Raw genomic sequence first — 26,798 nt, 5'->3', positions numbered from 1 at the left:
AATGACAAGTTTGCTCTCTTTTTGGAGTCAAAATTTTGCCAAACAAAAAAAACCAACAACAAAACCTTTGTGAGAATTAAAGGAACGAATATGCAAACTACACAACCCCAAAGAGCCAAATCAGAATAACAACAATAGAATTGTAATTAAAACATTATCATTCACTTTATGGACTGATTGCGTGTTCCCTTTCCCCTCTCCCTTCTGAACCAGTCTTTCATTTAGAGCTGGAGGGAGCAACAGAAATCTCTTGGTCTCGGCTGCTAATCAATAAGGCATAAGACTTATAAACCACGTAAGTTCTGCCCGTGCATGGCTCGTGAGCTCCCACGTATGTGTTTACTGAAGGTTGGTTCCCATGCAGCCATTACATTGCATTTTTTAATACCAAAGATTCAGGTCTTGAGAAACTGTTTTACTCGCTTATCACCAAATAGTGTGCCAAGTTGACAAACTATCTTCAGCGATCTGTTAATCGGTCTTTCCTACTACGGTCTACTCTATTGTCTACCTTTGAGATAATGAATATTAAAATTGCACAATTCATCCCACAGGGTGTTTTTCAAATTATACAGAGCACAATAGAATTCCTTTTCTTACTGTTGAAATTCCGCCTTCTTTAGGGTGGAAACACAGGAGATATGGATGAGTGGAACATAACACTGTGCAGCAAAGAGGGGAGGAGAAATCCACACCAAATATAGCAGGGTAAACCTTTAATCTTACAGAAAAATGAAAAGGTCATCGGATCTTTGCAGGCTAATTTGATATCATTGGCCACCGTGCAGAAACTCAAACATGTCTGTGTGTAAACCACAGCTGGCCCGCTGCATGCAAAGAGAGCAGGTAGGCAGCGACAAGATCAGCATGCAAGTTACATCAAAATATATGTGCAAGCCTCAGTATGTGCAAAACCAAAAGGGCTATCTTATCCCCATAAGAAGAGAACAAGTACACAAATACATACTTGCACACTCCAGTCCAAAAGACAGCCCTTACCCTAAACTACAGAATACAACCCCAGAGAGGTGAAAGCCAGCGTCAGCCTGGCTGGGTGCTGACCAGACCTCCAGCACGCCTGGGAATTTCTAACTTGGTGTTTAGATTGCAAAATGTGTGCTTTCTGGAAACCAGGGAATCACACAGGGTTTCACTGTCATTTGGATTATAATAAAATTATTTCCATTTATCAAATAAACAGCAATTCTTTAGAATGGCAAAAATTCACAAAGACAAAAAAATTAAACAGAACTTTTGCAAGTGATCTAGTTCCCAGAAATTAGCTGCAAAACTCCTAGTGGGTTTGGTGAGAGAAGAGGCCCACACTGAAGACGTGTTTTCAAAGATTTTAAAAACTTTACCTCAAGAAACTTTCAACTCCAGAATCAAACAGAAAATCCTGTCCAAAAGCCTATCCTGATCCCCTCATCCATTTATAATTATACAGGCATAATATTTAGCTCACACCTCCATGCTCTTTTCAGAGCATAAGAGAACCTCCAACATTTCATCTAATCACCAGAAACAGGCTGGTGCCAGTGGGCCAACTTCAGTGGTAGCTCAGCACCCCCTTCCCTCCCATCCTGAACTCTGGACATTGCAAGATCAGGCCTTTTGAAAGAAATGGGAAAATACAGTGTGTCATGTTAACTTCCCTCCTTCTTTAAGATATACTGTACAGGTCATAACTTAGCCTTTTTAATAAAAAAGAAATAAATTTACCTTTTGAGTGTCATTTCTGACCACTGCTGCCCCTTTGCTAAAGCCACAGGGCTTCACAGTAGACAGCCTGATGGAATTCCAGTTCACAGCTTAATTTTTCTCCTGATAAAAGAGACAAAAAGTTCCTTTCAGTAAAAATAAAATTTAATACGGTCCGCAAATTTGATATATTACAACCTCCGACCTCAGCTTAATTGTTCACAAAGGGCTAACGGTACCGCTGGCAGGTAAATGACTTCTACAGAGTGTTGCAACTCTGATAGCTCAAGAGAAGGGGAGCAGCAGTCTGACAGATAATCAAAATTTTTAATGTGAACCATAGTGAGAGAGGTTATTCAGAGCACACCCAGACTTTAGGAGCCTTCCACAGCTGCTTTGGTAGCTCCTTAGGATGAGAAATGCTTAAACATCATCCTCACTCAGCTTCGTTAAGTGTTGCTGCTGTTAGTTACCAACCCATACAGAGTCTGACACTTTACAGCCACAGACAGCACTGATCTGGGAGCTACAGAAACAGAAACACGGTGCTTAAATTTCTTTGAGGCCAAACCTGCCCCCACTTCTGTGGCCCTGAAGAGCTTTTCTTAGAGTTTGACAAGGCATCGAGGGAAAGAGTATGAAGACAAAAAGAAAGGAGTCACGCAAAAACATCCACCACTGGCCCATGGCGGCTGACCTTTTAAAGGCTACCGCAGAGAGCAGGATTTTAGCGAGGCTGGGTCTGCCACTGCGTGCAGGGGTTTGCAAAGGGCCACAGAGGGCAGGGCAAAGGGAGGGTGGAAGACAGGCAAGGGGGGAAGAAGTGGCCTTTGTCCTGGCTGCTCTGATTTGAGAAGTTAGGGAAGGACCTGACTTGTTGCATTATAACACATACTGCACCTTACTGTCTGAAGAGTGCCAAAGCTGAACACTCTGCATACTCCAGGTAGACAGAAGAATATTTAATTTATGCTGCTTGGTTAAAGTTATACGACTCAATTTCAGATCCCTCTTCCCATTGAAATTCATATATTGTGATGGGTTAACCTTGGCCAGATGCCCACCCAGCCGCTCTCTGACTCCCCTCCTCAACAGCACAGGAGAAGAAAATAAGATGGAAAAGTTCACAGGTCAAGATAACGATGGGGAGACAACTTACCGATTATTGTCACAGACAAAACAGGCTGGACTTGGGGAAAAATTAATTTAATTTATTGCCAATTAAAATAGATTTGGATAATGAGAAACAAAAACTAAAACACATTGCCCCATGCCACCCCTTTTTCCCTGGCTCAATTTTGCTCCTTCGTTCCCAATCCTTCTACCTCCCCCTCACCTGAGCAGAGGGAACAAGGAACAGGGGGCTGCAGTCAGTCCCTAACAGTTCCTCTCTGCTGCTCCTTCCTCCTCACACTTTTCCCCTGCTTCAGTGTGGATCCATCCATGGGTTGCAGTACTTTGGGATAACTCTGCTCCTGCGTGGGCTCCCCACAGGGGCTGCGGCTCCTGCCAGGAGAACCTGCTCCTCCATGGGGCCCTCATGGGCTACACTGTGGACATCTGCTCTGGCATAGTCCTCCATGGGCTGCAGGGAAATACCCGCTCCAGTGCCTGGAGCACCTCCTCTCCCTCCTTCTCTGACTTTGGTGCTCACAAGGCTGTTTCACCCTTTTCCCCCTCACTCCTCACTGCCTGTGCAGCATTCTGCCCTTTCTTAAATATGTTTTCACAGAGGTGCCACCAGCTTCTCTGACGGGGTCAGCTGTGCCCTGCCATAGGTCCATTGCAGAGATGGTTCCGGCTGCACCTGGCATGGAGCAGCCCCTGGTCTCCTCACAGAGGCCCCCGGGTACCAACAGCTGGCCATAGACATGCAGCACAGATGTGCAGTACATGGGTGACTTACCAAGCTGACTCTCCTCCCAACACGCTGTCCTGCTGAAGTTGCAGTGGAGACCTGCAATGCACAGAGCTGGTATGGGGAGAGAATGAGCCCGTGGAGTTTAAGGGACCATACGGACAGTATTACCAAACAGGTTCTCCTTGTACTGGGAGCACACAAAGCAAGTTACTTTGTTGTCAGGAAGACAGCATGATCTGTAAGGTGGTTTAGCTCATTATCTTTATTATATTGGACAAAAGCAGGGAAATCACATAGCTGTCCCAGCAGTTGATGTGGTAGCTAAAGGAGATGGGTCAGGGCTTACACAGATGAGCAGATGCTCACCTGCATAGTCTAAAGCAAACTGAAACCAGTACCATTCTTGTTCCTCCAGGATATTGAGAAGCCAGCAGCAACAAAAAGCATTTATTTTCTGACTGTTAATCTTGGTAGGATTTTGGACCTGTATAACATCACGAAAAGAGCATACCTATTAAAAATACAGTAGCAGCGTGCATGCATATCTATAAAGGGAGAGCACTTGCTGAAGGGATGAACTGTGTATACATTTACACCTTACCAGGCACAGGTCGTTAGCAGATGTACTTATACAGATAGTGCTGAATGTAGTTTCCTCCTTCCCCTCCTAATTCAGTGTGGGGTCAGCGACATCAAACAGCTCCCACAGAGAGCACCTGCAGCCCCCAGAGACCACCGACAACTGCATTTGTTCTGGCAACTGTGGCTCACCTTCAAAGTCTGCTCCGCGGTGGGTTGCCGCTCGCGGGCTGAGGCTCGCAGCACAAAGGAACCCAAACTGTATTCTACTAGAAAAAAGGAACTATAAAACCCACATGCCAGGTAGGAGTGTTAATGCCTGATGCCTCCTCCTCTGAACGTGGAAGATGACAGCAATCTCCGTGCTACCCTGCACAGGCACTCCCCAAGCCATGGAAGGATCCAGCCTCTTCGGGATCGCCCTTGCAAACGCCACATCGAGGAGCAGCACCACCGCCCCACACACTAATCTTGCTACGCACCATTAACAAACACGTTTGGCTGCTTGACAGGCAGAAAGGATGGTGAAAACTACACCTGTCTTCATGCTGGTGAAACACAGCTGAGGTACCTACATCCACAAACCCAGGGAAAGAAGTTTTTTAGATGAGAGGATATCTCTGGCTAAACATAGCCAAAATCAACAGCCTCTTTCTAAATTAGGGGTGCTGATATATCCAGCAGCCACTATTCATATTGGTTGTCTCAGTGTCACTGGAAAGCAACTACCAAAGCCTTCAGAAGTTCATATTTCAATTTTAAAGCTGAGGCTATTTTAGCTAATGCCCCCAAGGCAATTGTCTGGTCAAATGTCAGAGTTTATATTGCTGAATGAAATCTCTATGTTTATGAGATCTCCGCAGTTTGGGAACCACATTAGATTCCAATTTGAGCTTCTCAGATTATGCTGTGTTCTGGATATCTTCTTTTCCTCCATTTGGAATATATCACAATCTCCTCATATTCCTATGAACCATTGAAAAACTCTCTCTCTGTCATGTTTGAATATCAATTTCATTGCTGTGGGAATTTCCCCCACTAACTCACTTATTTAAAAAAAAAAGACTCTTTCCATTTATGTTGTTTCTGTATTCTTTTGAGTGTAATATCCTGCAAATTGGTAATTTATTTACTTTTTCTTTAGTAAGACATTGCCTGGATTTTGGTCTCTTATGACTAATGCCAAACTTCAAACTTCATTTTAACTCTTTGACCCCCAGGAATCCCCTTCCTTTTTATCTTTCTGAGCTCCTTGGGTTTTTTCCCCAGTCACTGCATGATTGACACCAGGGCTTGGCTCCTTTGCTTTGGCACAAGGACAGTGCAAGTGTTACCTGTTGCTGCAGATTAGCTCCAACAACTGGCTTCCACCTGCGTTATGCCCTGCCCATGTTCACGGGCTGCCACTGCCGGTTGCGCATTAGTGACCCAATGCTCATGTAATGGATGTAAGGCTTTTGAAGCCTTACATATCAAGTTGCTTGAAGCCATTTCTTGATCTGCAAACTTAAAAAAAAATTTAAAAAAATTAAAAAATCTTTTTTCAACCACTATACTAGAACACTTGCTCTTCTGCCAGATCCGAGTCATTAAACCTTTTTGCCAATTTTCCCAGCAGTGCATTTGTACTCATGTTTTTAATGTCTCCTCTGGTTTGGGGTCTCTATATTTCTGAGTGTCCAGCTCATGACACCTACAAGCTAGTACCAAATTTCACACACTGTTAATCCCACTGGACTTGTTAGTTCAAAGAGCTCAAGATGGACACCAAAACTATGGAAATGTGTTTTTTTGAAGTTTGGTCTTGACAGAAGACTTTTACTTGGCCAGAGAAGCTGGACTGCTACACTATATGGAAGAACAGCACTGATGATGGCAATGGACGTAAATATGAATGCTCCTATTGCAGAGAATTTTCCTACCAAAGCTTTTAACTTACGTGCCTTACATTTTATTTTGTTAATATATAAAGGCCATTCCTGGACCAGGCTGTATTGAACATTCTCCTTTACAAGACTGAATCTAAATAATACACTATCTAATGAAAAGCTACCTCTTTAAACACAGAACAGAGCGAATCCACTTTCCTGTTTCCACAAGAGATAGTGGTTAGGACCCTCCTTCCTCCCCATCATGTTCCCACTCCTGCAGATGGTTGAGGGACCAGCAGTGGCACACGGCTGCAGCGCCTTGACACCCGCTTCACGCACCCACAAGGGCTCCCACCATCCCTCTTGTGATTGCAGCATGTGTCTGAAACAGGACAAAGTAAAAGGAGTATTTTAGTTGCAAGAGAGAGAGTGCAGTAAGGTTCACAGTATGCTTTTTTCTTCTATAGTCAAGGTTTAACTTTTTTAGCTTTGTTCTCCTCATATTTCTGCTAGATCCTCCCCATCCTTGGGAAAGCAATAGGTACCACATGCTGACAAGATAGAACTGAGCTAAGAGCAAAAGTTAAATTTTCATATTATCTTTCAAATAATGAGTGTCTGTACTTTTTCCATTTATTTGTCTAAGCAAGTTCCTCCATTTCCTTCTGGTATTTTTTTTTTTTAATTTTATTGGCTGATACCCAAGTAGGTAAAGTATTTCAGTGCCATCCCATCTCCAGGTTCATATAAAAAAAATGAAAGAAACAGTGTAAGGTTGATCACACACTTGTTATTAAGTCAAAGCCGGATTCAAGTGTTTGTGTGAGGTAGAATTATCTCATTCTTTTTGTCTGTGTCTTTCTGTGATCTACCAGTCAAGTATGTGATTGGATTTCAGCTCAACAAAACCTTAAATTACACACCTATTGTGCCTGAGCTAAGCCTAGTTTCACAGCACTGGAGAAGGCTCCTCACTGCTCTTTTGGCACTGTTCGATCTGGCTTCTGCTATCATCCGCAGGTTGATGAATGAGTAATAGGATTAGAAAGTCTCATCTCTGAAATGCTGTAATTGTCACATTTGGTGAATTGACAAAAGGCCCGGGTGATGGAGAGGTGCTCCGTAATGTAAAGTCATACGTTCAACCTGCACTCACTAGCCAACGCTAGAGAATGGGAGGAATAAAAAGAATCCCTCCAGCTCTCCATTTGCCCAACATACGCAGATATCTGTGTGCTCTAAATTAACCTTTTATGCATGAGTTTGTTGGAAGGCAGAGTGCTCTGCCTCTTAAAGGATCTTATCTCACTGTGAGGAAGATGATATACTTGTTGATTCTTTGGTTAGTGCAGGAGATTAAAAAATCGAGGAAGGCTGGGAGCAGACTTTCCCGTCCTCCTGAGGAATCTTAAATTCAAAAGAACAGGGGGGAGATTTTCCCCCAGGCAAGCAGAAAAGCACAGCTCAAGCCACGACTTAAGAGCTGAGGATCTGAGCCTCCGTGTTCATAGAGACTGCCTTTCTGTCCACCATCGCAGAGGGTCAGTGGCAAACTGGTTCTGACACAGAAATTCCACACTCTTCTCTCTGCAGGCTCACCTATATCAGCCCAGGTGCATCTGAAAATGGACAAAGTTCTCAGTGGCTCCTATTCCAAGTCTTGTTTCAAAAGGGCAGATTTCCAAAGGGATTTACAAGCCGAACTTGGGTAGATGTGTCAGTAAGGTACACTGGGAACCTACCTGCCTAAATAGCTATGAGAGATAGTATTGAAAAGCCCAACAGCAGAAAACAAGCAGAACAGATAAGTAAAACCTTTCAATTTCTTCTGTCCCCTATCTACTGTTTTAATTTCCACTGTTTACAAGCAATGGCAACATCCCTGTTTTTAAATAGAAGGATGGAAAATTTAAAAATATAGAAGGGTAGTTCTCTATTCTAAAGTACCATCGGCACTGCCTTCTCCTGAGAAATGGCTTCATGCAGTGCATACAAATTAACACAGAATTTTATTCCTGTTCACCTTTTATTAAAAGAATATCAAAAGCCAACATCACTTTTGCTGAAAGAATGTGTCCCCAAATGCTCTACAGATGCAGCATGTGAGGTCAACATTCACCATCCCCTTTCTCTGTCAGTGTGAGTTTCATTTTAATTACAAGTGCATGTTTTGCACATTGTAAAACTACCCCTGCCTCTGACCACCGTAAGAAAAGGAACATTTAGCTCAGGAAACAGTAGCTGACCCTGTCTGCTCTTTTTCTTCCTTGGCATCAGCTTAGACTATTAACACCTTATGTGTGTTGCCCGTGTGTCCCACATATGTGTGCTCTGCATCCATTTCATGCAATACCTGTCATAAGTGCATACTAAAAGCTTCCTACTGGGAATTCTCTGCTTTGTTTGACTCCTCTTCTTGGCGTCTTGCTTAGCTATTGAATTCATCTGCTTGACAGAGAAACCTTTCTATGTACTAAAAGCTTTGTCCTTGGAAAGCTGTGACATTAGACTTAAACACATAGAAGCCTTTTTCACCTCTCAGTTCACTTCTTAATTATTCATTCCCAACAGAGGAAATCAGGAGAAACCTTGGCAGCCAATGTAAACATTTTGTAGTGGAAGGCAATTTTTTTTCTCCCCAAGAGCACAGTGTGACCACGATAGTCAAGTTCCTTACTAAGAAATTGCTCTGGTTTTTTGTACAAGAAAAATGAGAAATAAGAATCCTTTCTTTTTTGTGGGAAAAGAAACAGAGCAAAACACAGTCCATTTGATGGTGACTATTTTGGTCTGAGAGTCCTTTGCCAAATGATTTCAGAGAAAAAGTCGAAGTCTCTAATGTACGTTCCATTTACAATTTTCATTTTCTTCCGCCACAGCTCAGAGCAGCCGTCCTACAAGCCCAACGAGTACCTTGTAACATGGGATAAGATCACCCAGTGGCTGTTGCTTTAGAGATTTTCCACCTAATGTGGCAACTGCTCTAAAGAATCGCTTTCCAGTAGAGCACTGTCTCCCCGTGGGAGCACCTTCCCCCATTTCACACACACGATCTGAAACGGCCGCCTTTCAGAGCACTCAGTTATTAATGGCAATAGATGCCCTGTGCAAACAATTTGCAGAACCAGGGCTACAGCCAATATTTTTCCAGTCTCACTGTAACCTTAACTGCAACACACAATATTGGCCGGCTCCCAGGAACCGTCAGTGGGAAGCACATATAGCAACGGGCCACCCACTTACTGTTTTCTTAGAGGAAGTTTGCCAGGAGTGATACGTAGCTTGCACCACCTTCCTGAAACATTTCCACACTCCCTGAGCCTGCGCAGGTCTGCCCCTACCAACATCTCCCATTTCAAACTGTCTTGCTCCACCTCCTGCTCCTTCCGCGCAGCCCAATATTCTCCTCCAATTGCTTCCTTTTTCTTCATCACCTTTTCCTGGCTTCATGCCTTTTTTTGTGCTGCTTCTAATGCCTGGGACAACCTCTGATTAACGTTCAGCAAACAGCCTCCTCCACAGATCAGACCGCACCCAAGCCTGCTCTGTTTCTCTTATTTGGCATTATTCTGACTTGTGCCTTCCACCTTTCCAAAGAGAAGGCTCTGACTTGCTTGACAGCAAACAGCACTATTTGTTTGTTCGAAGCTACACAACAGTTAGCGAGCGGGCCACTCGCTGTGCAAGTACCACCAGAGCTTCTCCAGAGAGCAGTCAATGGGACAGTCTATCTATCAAATTAGCTACTACCATCCATAAACAACGGGAAACGTACAGCACCCTCCCAGAGTTGCACTGTGCTTTAAGATTATTTGCCCACCTTTCAATGGCTATTGATAAATACCACCACATCACCTGGTAACTATTTCTTTGGAGAACTAGTGGCATCATATCGTTTTCCCTTCTGCAATTCTCCTAGCTCCTAGGAGTCACTAGAAGTGGAAATACCCTCATAGCTGCATTGCTAAGGAATGAATAATGCACTTGCAAAGGAGCCACTTTTATGGTCCATTACTGTATGGGTGTTTTTTCTGTCAGCCTTTTTTTTTTTTTTTTCTATTTGAATTTATAGGTAGGTTACCAGGAAAGCCTGGTTTGGTGCAAGATGCCATAGATCTGCTACAGTCCTTCATTAAATCCATTTCCAGGAATCATTGTCATTGGTAAGACAACATCTAAAATAAACAGAACTGAAGGACAGTTTCTTTTAGTAATTGATCACAAACAAATACGGTATCATTTTTAGCTCTCTTAGATTGCTTTATATATATTTGACCTTTTGGGGCAAAATTTAACTTTCCCTCTTTGAGAAAAGGTAAGCTAAAATGGAAAAGAGTTAGGTGACTTCTCACTGTATTAAATTTAGTTTTCTCAAGACCAGCAATACTCCCAGCATTAGACTGTTTCTGTATTAAAATCTAATTCTGAAAGTTTGACAAAGCACACATTTAACACAGGTCAGCAGTATATTGACAGGATGTTAATTTTAAATTGTGTCAGCATTTCCTGTCTTGAGTGTTAATGTCAATTAGCACCTTGCTGCATAACCTCCAAGTCCTCCCTTATTACGGGAAAGTAGCAAAGCACGCAGCAAAAGCACTTCTATTCAAAACACCACTCACTATCAGCCAAACAAAGAGCTGTCATAACAAAACCAGCGAGGTGAAAGTGCTTAAGCTGCTATGGATTTGAGGTTAGAAGCCTTAGTCTTTTTCCTTATTCCTGATATTAAAAGTGTAAGTGTGTCAACTCGGAGCGAAAGGCTAATTACTTTGAGGCTCTTTGAAAAGTGTGTTACCATTCAAAATCTCTAAGCCTGACATAAAGCCCTTGGCTTTAGATTGCACAGTGTATAGCTCACCGCAGGTCATCCGTTAGTATCCTTAACACACTCTGAAATGTGCAGTCTTATTCTGGGCAACGGGAGCATTTCTGCACACCCGCTTTTTTCCAGTATTTCTCATGTGCTGTGGAAAGCACATGTTCCACTCTGCAGCATCTCAGTGAGACCTCACTCCCAGGTGCCCAGTGAACGAGCCTGGTGACTTTGTACAGGTTTTCCCAAACCACTGTGTAAGGACTTCTTTACAAACGTCACAAAATTCTCACCCTACTCCATTATTTGACAGCAGCTCACAATATATGTACGTGCATATGATGGTCTAGATGGATACACATCTAGGCCTGGTACCCTTTCCTGTGCTTACCTACTCTGTTAAATTCAGCAGTGCAGACACCCAGGGTGAAAAATCTGACTTAAGTCAAGCAAAAGCTCTGCCATGATGTCACTGCCCTCACTGCCTGTCTTTCACAGAACACAGATGTGTTCCCAGAATGACGGCACAAATCTCAGGACATTTAGCCTAAATTCTGAAGAAAGATAGCTGGTGTTGTAGCCTTTCATGTAAAATAAATTTTAATGGAAAACAGAAAATGTTACAGTCCTTCCCATCAGCTCTAATCCCAGGCCTTGTTGCCTGTTTAGGAAAAAAAAAAAAAAAAAAGACAAGGATTTTCATCAACAATTCAATGAAAAGCCTAGTGTTGGACATCTGGAAGCTCCTGTTGAAGTCCATGGGTGCTGACATTTTGAACAATGGTTGCCTAACTTTTAACTAAGTCCTTGGTCACTTTTGTAAGTTTTAATTATAACTAGTTGGTCCTTCCAAAGAAATATTTGGGAAAGTACTTTACCACTTGAGCATTACAGGAAAAAAGAATAATAGAGAAGAATCATACAAAATTATATAGGATTAAAATTAATGGTTTGCATGCAAATCAAAAGCATGATGGGCACAGCATTAGCAATCTGCAGTGAGCTACACACTATTGCACCAAAAGTTTGTCACTTCATTTTGAATTGTGTGTGGCTTTCCACTGAAGTAAAGTGGGGCTTCCAGTGGGTATGGTAATTATCCGCTGCGTCCCCGGGGACCACAGTCAGCAATGGCAGCGAATGGCACTCATACCGTAACCTACTCCTGCCACTTGGGCAGTGTGTGTGGAAATCAGTTGTTCCGAGTATAAAAAGCATTTTTGTACTCGCGCTCAACAAGCATGTTCTCACTTTGGTTCCTACCTTTGTCTCTTCTGAGTACGGACTCAAGGTGTGGCCAGGCATCACGCAGTAAATCTCTTGCTCTTGAGATCTGGTGTCGAGATGACACGGGCATTATGCACAGACATTGCACTGGGTGCCTATGTTCTGCCAGATTCTAAACAAATTGGCCAAACAAATTAATGCCACACACCCTAAATTGGCTGAACAAATTAATGCAACACGCCCTTTGCACAAGGGTGCCTTTGAAGGCCAAAGACCGTGCATGTTACAGCGAGATGCATTCTACTGAATAGGGTGTTTTGAACAAATCTCTTTTGAGAGAAGAGAAACAGCGTATTATAGTTTCAAGTTAGAGCAGGGCTTTCACCTGAGAGCTTTTCAGATACCAACACGGTGTGTTGACATTTAATTACTAAACTCTTAAAACAAATAATTTGTATGAGCAAATACTCCTCAATCATTTCATAATAACACAACTAGTGTTTCTTGGCAGTTAGAACAAAACCAGAAGCATGTTGAAATCGCGCACACAATGCCTTGTTCTGACATGGGAAGAGGTGCCAGATAGAGCAGTGTGAACCCTCCAGGCTGTGGGAGCTGATGGGATTCAGGAACTGAGTGCTGCAGTTTTGTTCCCAGGGGCTGGCAGCAAGTCAGCCCCAGCAGGTTCACTTGGAGGTTGGAGTTTACTGAATTTCATTCTCCAAACAACCCTCCCTCCTTCTGCTAAAGGTCCTTTCTTCCACCAAGCCCAAACCTCCCAGCAGAGGATTAAGGGAGTGTGCATTCTTGAGGCTTGTTGGGCGAGAGGGGTAGCTTGGAAAGGCAGGAGCCTGGCAGAGGAGCAGCAGGTCTGCGCTTTTTCTTGCTGTGTGAGTGCCGTGTACCTAAATCAATGGGGCATTCCCTTCCCCCTAACTTTCAGTGTGATCTATTGCAACATTTTACACATCTCTGCTACCAAGCAGTTAAGCTCAAAACCAGTTCTAGCCAACATGTAAACCCCACACCTTCGCTTTCTCACTTCCTCTGTTAGAAGGTCTGTCTTAGTGCAGCAGAAAATACTGGAACAGTGCTGGTGGTCTTTAAGTTGTTCTTTTTCTCATGTTATCTATTATGTCCTCATTTTTTCATCAAGCTCTTCAGGACAATGTCTAAGACTTGTCAAGAGATTTTTCATAAAGAAGCAATATCGCTCTCCTAAAGCACACTCCATATTCTCAGACTATCTGCTTACCTATGTAATCCCCTTCTATATCTGGGACTTTTGTGAAGAGTGATGTTAGAAGGATATTAAAAGAAACAAATCACTTTCTGATGAGACTTAAAATAGCTGCAGCAAAATAGCTTTGCAAGTAGGAATCACAGTTTTGGCTTGCTGTGTTTCTCGATGTCCAAGCCTCATTAACATTTACTGTACAGCATCTGCGAGCTAGAAGATCTCTGTTTCCACCACACAAGTGGTGTTTTTTTAAAAAGTCTGGAGTTCTCAAGTTTAATGTGAAATGACTTTTGTTTTGAGTCACGACACTGGGATCGACTAGGGCTGCTCCTTCCCCATTCTCCTTCCCTCCTTGCACTTCCACCTGCCTACTCCAGGTCCTCCCTTTACTCACTGTTATACTCTGATCTCCTTACAACTTTCTCTCCTTCACACAGTAATCCCACCGTTCCCCAGGCATCTTCTTTCATGTGCATATCCACTGACACATCCCCCCCTTCATCACTGTAGCGTATCTCTCCCTCCTGTTTCTTTATATCTGTCCCACTGCTCTCAATAAAGCTAGCGATTGAGAGTGGAAACTCACGAGAGAAAACCCGACTATACAACCAGTTGCTAGAAGCACACTGGTTTCAATGGTGCAGGACCCAGCCTGAGTTTGATGTGCAAGCTTTCCTTATGAAGGTTAAACTGGAGAATGCCTGCTTGTGGAAACTTCACCTGAAATGTCTTCTTGACCATTAATGCTTTAATAATATTCCCTGTTTGCATTACTACTGGTCTCAGGCTCACCATGCCTTCAGTTAGTGGACCTCTGAAACGCTAAGATTGTCCCAGCATATTGCCCTCCTCTCTAATTAGGAGCCACCTATTGTGTTCCATTTTTCTCTCTGAAAATTGCCACTGCAACCTTGCTATCAGCTCAGTATCTTACCATTAGTCAGGAGGGCAAATGTGTGGTGTCCTTGACATGTCAGCTAGAAACGTCTGGCCCCCTTTCTCTCTAGGGAGCAAGCCTGTAAGCTCTGTAATGCATTTAACCTCTATCACCTCGGGGAGTAAGAGTCTCCACAAGCAGTTTGCTGCCGCCCCACCCCTGAGCTAACTCATTTACCTTATTTTTTCTTACAATGTTCAATAAATTACACTCCACCCTTTCAAAATTATTATGGTTAATATATGACTTGCTAAAGAGATGTTTATAATTCACATAACTCTATATTATAGCTTTAATCTCATAACATAGAACGTTAATAAATGTGGCAAGGCTCTCTGAATTAATAGCCTGACTTGTATTCCCATATTTAAACGTGCTTGTATTTGTATACTTCTCTCACCATATTACAACATATAGGCCAGATTCTGATCTCCATGTCAAAGGAGAAGAAAAAAAAAAAGAGAGAGAGAGAGAACTAACATTGTAAGCCATCAAAAGAAATCTAATGCTTTGTTAAAATTACTAATTTCTATTGCAAAACACTGAACAGCTGGCTTTCACAATGCATCTACAAGCAAGAATTTGATCCGAGTTTCTGTTTAGTTTTCATTTGAACAGACTTATCTTTAAAGACAAGTGTATTCTTTCTGCAGTCCTCAAAGGTTTATTAAAGTTGATAAAGGCCATATCCCTTAGTTCTTGATAGTTGGTTCAATAATGAATCCAGCTGCTCAAATGTGAATGTTTAGAGTAAGGCCAATTTTTCAGGCAAAAGCAGAGGATGTGCAAGAGCCAGTGCTGGGCAAATACTTGGAAATTCCTTGTAACATTCATTCCCATTTTTATACTTATTAACTTTTCACCTCTTTTTTTGTGTTTGCTTTACCAAATATTCAAAGAGCAAACCAGGAATGTTCACCCTAGCATGAAAAATGATGAGGACCCATAGAAAACACATTCCAAGTTTGCAAACCCAAGAACTCACACTAGAAAATGTTATTATTCTTGACAGGGAATTTCTACATATAAACCAAAAAGTATGAAGTGTCATGAGACTTTCCTTAATTGAGTTATGCCTGAGAGGAATGACAGTTGTTGCCATTTGGAAACCACAAGTTTGAAAACGAATGTATTTAAAAGCAAAACAAAACACAAGATTAAAAAGCCAGCCCAATAATCTTTAAGTTCCCTGAATTATTCACAGCATCAAATAATTTTCATAAATACAATAAGGAATGCAAAAGCCTGTGGTTCTGGACAATGGAAACCACAGTCCTACCACAATTCAGCCCACATCTCCTTTATTAAACCCAGCCCTGGAGTCTCAACTGCATGTTGGTGGTAGTGCCCATGTGCATGAACCCCTTTGCAGCATCAAATCCATGTGTCAAATGTTTGGTGCCAAGCTGGCCAACTTCTTACTGCATACCAACTCCACAAACTCCTCAGAAGCATCACCAGCTGGGGAAATAACTGGTCATGGCAAGAAATAGAGAGAAATATTTCCAGGTCTACCTATGCAAAGATCAAATTTTCAGGGAGGGGAGAAAAAAAAAAGGTATTATTTTATGATTTTCCCTTGGATTTCCCTTGGATTTTGTTGGTTTAACTTTGTTAAAAAGTTGCAAGCCCTGTAGCCAAGTGAGCTTACGTGAGAATCTCAATTACCATTTAAACAAAGGAGCAAAGGATGTTTCTGTTAGGGCTCACCGTAGTGGAGAAAAGCCTGAAACATGAAAGCTCCAGAGTCAGAGGACACACAAAAAAAGAATCTCAGCTTTAATCTTTGCGAAATTTATAACCAAATTCTTCATTTTTGTGTGTGCGCATGAGAGACGGGTCCTAGTTACGACTTTCGCGTGCTGTTACTGGCAATACTAATGTAAATTTTTAACTAAACTCTGTGCTATTTATTAAATCATCTCCACCCAATTTACACAATATTGTATATTAACCGCTGGCTGAGTTGGAAACATCAGTAAATGAATAAACTACCTTTGAAAGGAAAAAGAGGTGACATGCTCTGAAGACATTATTGACAGTCCTAGGATAAGGATCTGCATCAGATCTTACTTTAAAGCATTTGGCCTCAGGAGGGAGGGTTTAGTAGTTGAAACTCATCCTATTCCATCAGATAGATTAGTCCAGAGCACAGGATTCTTTTAAAGCCACTCAGAGAGTATATTAGTTATAACCTGCTACTGGGTAATGTCCACATGTATCTGGAAGTTACTGTGTCCATGCTTGTAGCCATCTATAGAGATCTTCTCGGTACATCCTCTGACCACACATTTGCTATCTTACTGCAGACCAAAATCTCGCTGGAGGTAATGCATCAATTCTTCTAACTGCAAACTACAAAGATGAGAGTGTAACTCTGCTTCAGCCCAGGGGAGGGTTCATCAGTGCACAGGGAAGGCTGGGCGTCTTCCACAAGAACAGAGGGATGAACTAGAGATTTGGAAATACAGGTAAAAAGTAACAGTGTCAAAAATGAACGCTTTTAGGGACTAATATCAACAACAACTTTGCAGTGAAGTGCGAACGTCTCAGCTGGCACTGACAGTGGACTATCTGGGCATGTTTGTGTCATTCACAATATGGCAAGTAAGCTTGGTGATGTGGCTACAAAGAAGTGAAACGCAGTCCTAGAACACAAGTCAAGGCATGTCATCCCCAGGAAGATGGGGCAATTTTCTGTACCACGCAGGCCTGGAGTATTAGGTATGGATTCCCTCACCTAAGGTATCAGATTTAAGGCAAATTCAAACTGAAACAGGACAGTAGGAAGTTCAGTGGCATGAAGGACATGTGCTAGGAGAAGAGGCTAGAAGCAGACAGTTTGCTCAACTAGGAAAAGATGGCTGTTGTCTAAATTTGGGAATATGTATATTTACTAAACATGTCCCGAATGCTGCATGCAAACACCCAAAGTACGGAGCAATTATCCTTCTCTGTCAAGGGAAAAAGGGAAATAAAAGATCTGAGGTTAGGAAAGCTGAGAGTGACATTTTCCCAGAACAGCCAAGAGGAACAGCACAGGCCATATAATCACAGGACCTTATTTGAAAAAAAGAACAATGTAATGTTGATGTTCAAAGTTGGATGAAGCAGCAGGTTGCTTCCAAATCCATGTAGTCCTTCAGGAACTACAAGAACCCCGCAGCCAGCCAGGAAAGACTGGTGCACTGGGACGGATGGAAACAGAGCTTGTAGGCCTGGCTTGGAAAGGAGGGTCAGGGCAAGAAAGACCACCTGTGAATTAAAGCTTTTTCTTTCTCCCAAGCTGGTGGGTCCAGTCTTGTAAGTCCAAAACCAAGAGCACCAAGATAGTCAGGAATAACATCCTTTCAGAGTGTCAGAGCTAAACCTCTGACATCTTCCAGTTTTAATGTCCCTACTGAGATAAGACAAATATTCTATCCTCTTTCATTTAAAAACAAAATAAAAGGACCCTCTCGAATGATGAAGTGGCCAGTAAATGAACTCTCCGTTACCAATTTTCTTCTTCCAGCTGCCATGATGCATAAAAAGGTGAAGTGCTATTAAGCTAGTTTACAACACCGGGCAAAAGTGATTTTCTGCTTAATAAGGAAATATCTAGTAATTGGTCATAAGGCAAATGACATTAACGAGCGGGCCATTTGGCTCTAAATGAATGGATCATAACCCAGAGGGTTTTATCTGCATCAGCCTTTGCTCTTTAAGAGGTTTTCATTTCAGGAGCGAATCAGTGCTAAAATTATAAAGGATGAAAGAACACATTGGGAGTAAATTTGGAATCCAGTCAAAAATTAGAATGAAGAACCTCTGTACACTTTATGCACGGCTTTGGGAAGTCTCAGGACATCCCGGTTGAATTTCCCTGGTGTGCCTTGGAACATTCCTTGAATGTTGTGGACAAAAGGAGGGCTGAGTCACAGAAGATGAAATCCCTACAGTCAAGACTGAGGGTAGAGAATGGCAATTCTGTAGACTAAAAGCAATATAGAAGATAAGAATTGAGGAAACTAGAGGTCTCCATGTGGAATTACTTAGCTAGTGAAGGCCAACATCCAGTGGAAACAAAGATCCAACACAATTTTGTTTTGAAAACAAGATATATTGAAAAACTACTCAAAAAAAAATCAGTTTGCAGCAGTTGAACTTATTTCAGTTTTCAGCAAGTATAATCTCAAACAGTAAAAAACATGTCTAGCACAGCTATCAATGGAGTTTGCATTTGTGGAACTCTGCTGTTAACTGCCTCTGGAGGATTTGAGCCATCCAGTATATTTAGTATATTTAAACAAGATCTGGATGCTTTAAAACTCTTATAGGTAAAAGAAAGCATTTCTCAGGTAGTAGTTCTGATTCAGATCTCGGCTCCTTCAAATCCCTGTGCTCCGTTTATGTTGCCTTATTTGTCTACCAGCTGCATAGATAATTTAGGCTTAAATAATGATATATTAAGCAAATAATAATAAAAAAAAAAAACCCAAACCAAAACATTTTAAGCTCACATAGCTCTTTGAGAGCTTCAACTTTACTTTGCTAGTAAATGCCACTGGAAAGCAGAGGAAAACAGTATTTCTGTGTGGCATGCTAGTCATCTAAACTCTTCCCTACTAGCTCTGTTCAGCCTGCATAGCATAAGCCACAACTGTTTAATTATCATGTGTTCTGCCAAAGGTGCAGTCAAGGGTGTTTATAAGGAAACAGAGACGGTAAGCCAAATTTCATTTGCAGATCAGACACGCCTGCTAGCAAACAAAGCCAAGGTTTTAGGTACAGATGAGATCAGTAGTTCTGTCCTCCAGGGAAGGCGGCTGCACCTCAAAAATTAATGAGTAATTTTTCAAATTGATGTTGTGAGGTAAACTAGTTATTTTCACAATTAAGTGCTTTACCAAGCATTTAGGAAATGGTAGTTTCTCATTGGACAACCAGTTCTGAGGTCCAACTGGAGAAGATACAATGTAAACCCAAGGTTATATCAAATCTACTTAACCACTGCATGAATACCACTGGGAAGGACATCTCTTTGCAGGGTAGGGAGAGGACGTTCCATATTATAAAGGCATTGGAATCCAAGCAGGGTAGTTTTCCTGGCCATAGTAAATCATTTTGCTTGCTTGTCACAAAGCCAACCTTTAAATGACAAATCTTGCTAATAATTGTTAGTTATTTTCCTTCTGAGTCCTGCACTGGTTTATAATAATAATCAATACTTCCCTGTTCCACTGATGGGGAAATGAGGAGGCAACACATGAGACTGGCCTTCATACTAACCACAGGGTCAGCAAATGCACGCTCGCCCGCTTCTCATCTCCTGGCCCACCTCCAAGACAGTCCCCCCTTTCCCCTTCCCCCATGATGGAGCCATCCCTGTCAAACTTTACTCAGCAAAAGTCTTCCAGAGTCCCCTACCAGGCTGGCTATGGTTTTTCTTGCAATGCATTGCACATGCCAGCACAAAGGCCAGGAAAACGCAATAAAGGTAATAGACTTGAAGAACTCAACTCACCGTATGCTGTTTGAGTTTAGGTAAGGTTTTATTCCTTGCCCAGCCCTACTGTCTACTACCAGATAATCAGTGCTTACACATGGGCTGATCCTGTAATCCTAATGCAAAGGCCAGAGGGAACTTTGCCTGCAAAAGAGCTGCACTTTTGCCTACAGATAGACATTATTAACCGATTCCTATCAGTTTTCACAAACTTCACCACAAGCCAGTAGCTTGACGCATTAACCTCTTGAAGATACTGTGAGGAGCTTTATCCATTTCATCCCACAAGATGCTTGTTACGCATATCCAAAACAGACATACAGAATGTGCTGTTGCATTTCCTGCAATCAGAGGTGGAACACTGTGTCCATGCTGGAAACCAGTTGAAATAAATCTGCTCCTCCACCAGAGTAAATACTAGCTTTGTTGTCACTCCTTCCTGTGCTGTTTATAACAGGAAAGTTTTTGTTGTGTTTTGTTTGGATTTTCTTTTGGGTTTTTTGTTCATCTATATAGCAAAGAAAACACAAAGTTTAAACTGACCTGATTTGGAGTAGACTTGAAGTTTCATGTTTAAAAAAAAAAACAACACACACAAAACAAATACAGCCCTGGCAAACAGAAATGAAAGGCCAGCTATCCCTGTTACACTGAAGACATCCACTTTTATTACATTACATATGATACAAGTCCTTGCTGTCAAAATCCTCAGGAGCACCTAAACAGATAATAAACAATCAGTGAAAGACTTATGGCTACATGTTTTTCATAGTATTGGAAATCACCTGGGAACCATATTTTAATGGAAAATACAGCTTGATGGAGACAAGCTTCATAGATTTATGAAGAAACTGCAGCACAAATCAAGTGGAGGGTTTAGCTTTCCAAAATGATATGGAAGTGCTAGAAAACAGCACCAAAAAAAAAAGAAGAAAGGACGAAGAAGGACAAGCAAAGAGGAAAGAAAGAAGTGCCCTTCTAATGATTTATGCTGTAGAGAAGGAATATGCCTACTTGTGATCCTGTTACCCTTACTGCTCTTTGTGATTGTTATTCTTCCCCTAAGAGAAGCGGTCATGTTACATACTGACAGAAAGTTACACCTCTTCAATGTGATTTGTCCACTTAAAACAACATTTATCATGTTGCCAGTTTATAAATCATTTAGGCCAACTAGATTAAGGCTATAGGAAGCCAGCACCCTTAACTGATCCTCATGCCAGATAATTCACAGACCTGCGTTTGTTTACACTAAACCTTATCAGCCAAAATAGTAGAGTCCGGTGCCAGCTGAACTCCAGCTCCTTCATCGGAGTGAGAACACAGGACAAGGTGCAGTTTTAACACATTGAGCAGGATAGACTCCTGCTTTAAATGAAAATGTACCTACATCAGTCCACACCATGCCAATGTCCTGAAAGGCTTCATTAACATGGACAGCTCTTCCTCTACACTTTGGAGGAGCGGAGCCTCTACACAGAAATAGGAGACAAGCTGAAGAGGTTCAAGGTTAGCTCACATATTTTACCTATTTTGTATGAGAGGACGTGGAAAATGTCCTTTTTTAACCTATGAAAATATGTTGTCCCCTCGCTGAACGCACACAGACACAAACGCCTCTGTGCTCTTTGCTCTGTGCTCAGCACCGATTCCAGTAAACTGAAATTGTCAAACTTCAAATTGGTCTTTTGTCCAATTAAAACCCTTCAGACGTTAAGAGGAGGCTGAAATACCAGCTCGGATACACGATACAGCTCGCATCACTGTATACAGTTACTGATACGCAGCGGGTGCCAGGTACCCGTTCACAGTATGCTTCACAGACGTACGTGCAATGAGACAGCTTGTACACAGGATGCAACCCCCAACTAAAGAAGGGATTTTAATTTAACTTTGAATAAAGGCCCCAAGCCCACACTTCTTATAGTGCTAGGAGATTTACAAAGAAGGCTAAGCATTAAAAAAGGACAAGCTTTGGATCCAGAGGATTTCAAACTAATTGAGAAGCAATTAATAACCTTAGGTCTGATGAGCTTTACGTATAAGACCTAGCACAAGGGAAGAGGAACTACAAGGAAAACCTTGGTCATTTCATGTCCTTTGCCTTAGAGGTGATTTTTTAAAATCCACAAGGAAAGCTATATTAGCCCGTGTAAAATACAAGACAGCCAAAGCTCTTCTGCAGAATCTTGTAATCTGAAGCTCTTCAATGTTTTGTGATTCTTGTTTTTAAAACAACAAACACTTAGAAAGTGAGCTATTCTTAATCCAAACTATAGATGACAAATTACAGGAACAATATCACCCTATTCACCTTAGAAGACACAGGATGCAGACCTAGCATACCAGGCTTAGATACTCTTCTCCACACAGCATCACAGGCTTCACTTCTGGTTTTAATTATAGGCACATGGACCAAGGGATCAGATTAAGACTTAGAGTGGGTCTTTTAGTGATGCTCATGCATAGTTGCCTTTGACAGATCATCCCAGAACACAAAGTAAGCTATGTCTTGCCACAATTACCTTCACAACTGGGGCCTGTGCTGTTTTCAGTCATCACCATTGCTCTTCCTTCTGCGCCTAATTGATTTTAATTCCTCCATTGCTTTGCTGTCTTCCCTCCCTTTGGCCTCCTGCAGACTCTTCTAAATCCCAGGTGTGGAATTCAGCCCCATGCTCTTCTTGACAACACCTTCTAAAATGCCCAACACTTAACACTAACACGCACTTTGCAAAGGAGTTTTTCGAAGGTATGGTGATTGCTCCCTGAGGAGATGGCTATACAAAGATACTTGTCTACCTCTGACAGCCTGTCTTGGAGAGACATATTTAATATTTAACACTCATCAAGGTTAAAAAGAAGCTAGAAATAGAGAAACAGCTACTGATTTGGGAGCAGCCGGCTCAAGATGCCTTGGGTCTGTTTTTCAGAAGTGCTCAGTATAATGCCTTGGCTTTCTCCATTAACTATTAAACAATATTGAATATTGGCACAGGTATTGGGATGTTTACTGTTTGGGTTCAACTTTAAATTAGGGCTATCTGTAAAAATGAACCCGACAGTAATAAATGAGGCAAGATAATTCACTTCCCTATAGAGTGAAAGGAACCTGAACAGTGAGATAATTCTTCTTTGAAGAGTGGTGGCCTGAGACCTGTAAGAGTTCAGCAAAGGCCTGCCTGGATCACCACAGAGGGAGAAGTGGCCAGTCATCAAAAAAAGCCATGCATGAAGTTTTCCATGTCTTAACATTTTCTTCAGCTTCTGTTAAATTAAAGGCAAAATGAATTTTAGGATGGATGGCTGCTTGGTCACCATGTACTACTGGTCACAGACTCTTGAAGAAAACTTCTGGCAGGGTGAACTCAAGCAGACAGGCCAGGACCTGATCTGACATGAATGGAAACCCATTTCCAGGGGTGAATGTACATCTGATACCTGAAAGGAGATACTGAGACGAGGGTAGGGACAGAAGTACAGCTCCTCTCTAATCATGACCCTGAGTGCTCACAAGCCAGGTAACATCAACAGGAGCTACTAGACACCAATTCCTCCAAAATCTGCTTTTGAAACATGAAATTTACAGATTCAGAGCCTTTGGCTGGGATTGTTATTCTTTGAATTTGCAGAATATGAATCCACTATATTTGTATAGACTATAAAAATACGAGACAAGAAGAATGAGCCCCTGGGCAGCATTTGACAAAATTGTCTCAGATAGTGGGAGAAGCCCTCTCTAGGGAAGACTTTCTGCGTAGATGTACCAAAAAAAGCCTGCTAAACAAAGTTGTAAAAATGTTGGTGTTTAAGCAACACATCAAGGGATCCACAGCTTGTGTGTCATTCTGTAGAAAACAGCTTATAGGAAAAAAACACACCTCTGTTCTAACAAGTTTTATACCAAAAGCAAAACTTCTAAATTTAGAAACCTTTGGATTTTACACATCATTGAAGATCCTCTTGAGCACTAAAGATTTAATGGCACTTTTGACCAGAGCTAGAGCACGTAGTAATTTCCATGGCAGGAACTCCATCCTCTGTACTGCTCCATTGCCCTCCTTCAGCATAGGATACTGTCTCACTTTCCATGCCCAGAACATTGTACAGAGCCAGTGTCTCTGATCCAGCGTGCCACAGCCCAGAGGGGCTGCCCTTTGATGGTAGGTAGATAAAGTGCAATAATCTGCACAACTTGGTAAATCTGACTACAACTTTGAAGCATATAATCAGAGTTACAGAAGTTTTAAAAATATAAATGAGAAAGAGAAAGGGATAAAATTATCAGAACAAGAGCATAATGGAATAACTTTTTTTTTCAGATGAAATCACTGGATTTCCTTTCACAAAGGAATCATGTAATAAGTTCATTAAATAGATGCACTACCTGAGATATTTAACATTAATCTAAACTCAGCATGACTCCACTAGCTTCATTTATGCTCCTCTGTACTCACACCAGCTACGAGCAGAACTGAATCCAGGAGTTTAGTAGTTCAAATTCATTTCAAAGAAACACAGATATGAACCAACTGCCAAATGCTTAGTCTGCAGGTCTATTTCTAAGTTTCTCTATCCTCTTACCTCTCTTCATTATGTCCTTACCGAGCTTTCTCTTTCATATGGGAGATATTTCTGAACACTCCTGATGAATTACAAAACCTGCCTCTTCTAATACTCAATCCATGGCCCCAGATTGAAGGAAGCCCTCTCATTAGGACAACTGATGTTAGAACAAAAAGAAACGACCGGCGGAAAAGACAAATGCAAGCGAAAGGGGGAGGCACCACTCTGCTGCCGTGACTGCTCAGGGCCTGACACTGCTCCCCTGAAGCCAAGCGTCTGCCTGTCCCTCCCGCATCTGTGTCCACAGGCAGCCTGGGCCCTCGGTTTGTGGCTGGAAGCAGACAGAGGTCACTCATCACGGTGAATCTAGAAAACAGGGGTTCCTTCTGCTCTGCTCCAGGCAGCACAGTGAGCCAGGATGAGGGATGCTAAAAATCAAGTGACTTCTAATAAGGCCTGCTGAGAAAAGAGGTTGTGCATCAGACATACCATCAGCAGCAATAGTGCTCAGAAAGATGAAACGCGATGGGCAGTAGACAAGAGTTTGAGTAAGGGAGCAAAACTTTTCACCAAGGATCTCTGCATTAGTAACTGAATCCAGTAATTTGAATTTTGATTATCATGTAATAGTAAAAATTTCTTGTGAAACCTTTTCCATAGGCAATAATTTCCCAAGAGAAATAAGTAGACCCCTATTAATGGAGAGTTTTAAAAAACAAGATTTGGTAAAGCTCTAGGGAATATATATACACACACACTATAGGAAAAAAAATCCTGCTTGGGAATAGCCATTATTAGGTGACCTCCCAGGTCTTTACCATTTCCAGTCGCATGCTTTTAAGAGCTTGACACTGAAATGCTGTACAAAGTGACACCAGTTTTTCCACTCATAACTGAGCTAGAAAAACTGTTTTGCAACAGAATTAAAATTAAACAGACCTCACAGAAGAAGAAAAAGGGTTTGCTTTGTTTCATCTTGTTTTACCAGGAAGTCACTGCTGCTTGGTTTAACAATAGACAAGCCTTCTCAGGTGATGTGAAGAATGAAAAATGTGAGCAGTTAAGAACTCCTGATCATTGAGGAGATATTTGAGACACAGAGCTCGATTAACTGCTAGCTAAGAGACAGTGAATATCCTTGGTTTTTGCCACTCTGTTTCAGCATAGCAAAGATACACACAAGATGCCAATCTTGCATCTGGATCTGAATTTCAACAGCCACAGCTGGGTAGGGGTTGACATTTAATTTGTCAAGATTTTTTTTAATTGGTTAATACTAATATCCACTGTAATCCTCAGGCTGCCTTAACTGAACTTACATTTCCCAGAATATCACATCATACAGCTTAAAACTACTGCAACTACTGTTTCTCTGCCGAAACAAACGCACAGCAAAAATATTATCATCTAATACCAATTCATAATGACATCCCACCTTTACATGTCCACAGTGAACACATGAATTTTGGTTTAACACTTTCTGGATCTAAGTACACCAGATCAGATAGTATTTGTTATAGCAAAAAGACATGGAAGAAAACCTTCCTGACCTTGCTCTCTTGTGAGTAGGAGCTCACTCATCTCCATGGCACCTGTAGGGATGGGAGTGGATCACTTTAGTTACTTAGACTAAAATTCACCTGGGTCTAAGTCAGCACCTGCACCCAACACATGTGCCTGAAAATTTGCCAGACTGGAAACACCAGTGGCAGATTCTACTGCAATCAAATCTAAAAGCAGGAAGGCTTAGCTAAATTCAGACCTCAATTCAAACCTTTCCCTCAAATCCTGAATTCTAGGTCTGAGCTTCTGGGTTGGATGCATGTCTGCTCCGAAAAGATCAGTGTGAGACGAAAGCTCATGCTCCCCCCCTCTTTACCATTGAAGATGATTAAGTATCTGTCACCTGGAAATCATGCCTCTCTGGGACAATCTCTCTCAGTGGGAGCTGTCACAGGTATCACCTTAGCAGGACTTTCTGCTTGCCATAAGACTTCTATTACTTCTCATCAGCCTTTGGTGTAGCATCTCAGACTTCTGAAATGCACAGACACAGGACAGACAGAAATGGAAGTTAAGCTAATATTCAGGGGAGAAGTTTTAAGAGGTGAATCCTGTTTGGTTGCTACACAGTAGAGACCAGTCACACAAACCAGGCTTGAAATATATTTTTTTAAAGTGGTTAACAATTGTTTAAACGGCATGAAAGTAAATGGGAATGAAATGCTCTCCTGCAAGTTAAAACACTCCTTCCCACCTCTTCAATTTGACCTCCCTACATGTCAAGGTGTTTGACATGTTTTAGGCCTCTTGCAGATCTGAGTGCTGATCATGGACCACTGATCAGCCAGAGGGCAGAAATAAGTCACGGAGAAGAGCAAAACCTCTTGCAATAATTAATTTGAATTCAGCCTGAATGTAAACTGTAATGAAGATTTCCAGTATGGAAAAAAGCATGCAAAGAACTGATGAAATACAAAAATCTTTAATAAATTAGCACTCTGCAAGTACT

General features: G+C 41.8%; 1 long non-coding RNA gene across 2 annotated transcripts in view; it reads right to left on the bottom strand.

Moving 5' to 3' along the window:
- LOC142603702 (uncharacterized) overlaps positions 1 to 26,798 on the bottom strand; it is a 127,997-nt gene that overhangs the window by 63,007 nt on the left and 38,192 nt on the right. The window lies entirely within an intron of this gene.

The sequence above is a fragment of the Balearica regulorum genome, chromosome 13, assembly GCF_011004875.1.
Source record: "Balearica regulorum gibbericeps isolate bBalReg1 chromosome 13, bBalReg1.pri, whole genome shotgun sequence".
Taxonomy (NCBI): Eukaryota; Metazoa; Chordata; class Aves; order Gruiformes; family Gruidae; genus Balearica; species Balearica regulorum.
This window is presented reverse-complemented; position numbering and strand designations above follow the sequence as displayed.